The sequence below is a fragment of the Ipomoea triloba genome, chromosome 16 (genome assembly GCF_003576645.1).
Source record: "Ipomoea triloba cultivar NCNSP0323 chromosome 16, ASM357664v1".
In the NCBI taxonomy this organism is placed as follows: Eukaryota; Viridiplantae; Streptophyta; class Magnoliopsida; order Solanales; family Convolvulaceae; genus Ipomoea; species Ipomoea triloba.
Genome location: NC_044931.1, coordinates 2096217 through 2096978, shown reverse-complemented (window position 1 = coordinate 2096978; position 762 = coordinate 2096217). Strand labels below are relative to the sequence as shown.

Below are 762 nucleotides of genomic sequence, written 5' to 3'. Positions count from 1 at the left end.
GCTAAGCGTGCTTGGGCGAGAGTAGTACTAGGATGGGTGACCCCCTGGGAAGTCCTCGTGTTGCATCCCCCACCCTCTTTTTAATCATTCTTTTAAATCGCTGGACCGCTCGCTAAGGGTACTATCCTTTTAAACCGCTAAGCGAGAGAAGTTGCGCGGAGAGAGAGGGTCAAGTACATTTTGCGCGCAGTACGTGACGGATGCGATCATACCAGCACTAATGCACCGGATCCCATCAGAACTCCGAAGTTAAGCGTGCTTGGGCGAGAGTAGTACTAGGATGGGTGACCCCCTGGGAAGTCCTCGTGTTGCATCCCCCACCCTCTTTTTAATCTTTCTTTTAAACCGCTGGACCGCTCGCTAAGGGTACTATCCTTTTAAACCGCTAAACCGCTAAGCGAGAGAAGTTGCGCGGAGAGAGAGGGTCAAGTACATTTTGCGCGCAGTACGTGACGGATGCGATCATACCAGCACTAATGCACCGGATCCCATCAGAACTCCGAAGTTAAGCGTGCTTGGGCGAGAGTCCTACTAGGATGGGTGACCCCCTAGGAAGTCCTCGTGTTGCATCCCCCACCCTCTTTTTAATCTTTCTTTTAAACCGCTGGACCGCTCGCTAAGGGTACTATCCTTTTAAACCGCTAAACCGCTAAGCGAGAGAAGTTGCGCGGAGAGAGAGGGTCAAGTACATTTTGCGCGCAGTACGTGACGGATGCGATCATACCAGCACTAATGCACCGGATCCCATCAGAACTCCGAAGT

The 762-nt window shown here is 52.0% G+C and overlaps 2 non-coding genes across 2 annotated transcripts; both read left to right on the top strand.

Moving 5' to 3' along the window:
- Window positions 1-198: 198 nt before the first annotated feature.
- LOC116009024 lies at window positions 199-317 on the top strand. Its single transcript, XR_004096342.1, has one exon. It is a non-coding gene; the product is annotated as a 5S ribosomal RNA (ribosomal RNA).
- Window positions 318-454: 137 nt separating this feature from the next.
- On the top strand, window positions 455-573 carry LOC116008507. The gene has a single exon (XR_004095885.1). It is a non-coding gene; the product is annotated as a 5S ribosomal RNA (ribosomal RNA).
- Window positions 574-762: the final 189 nt, after the last annotated feature.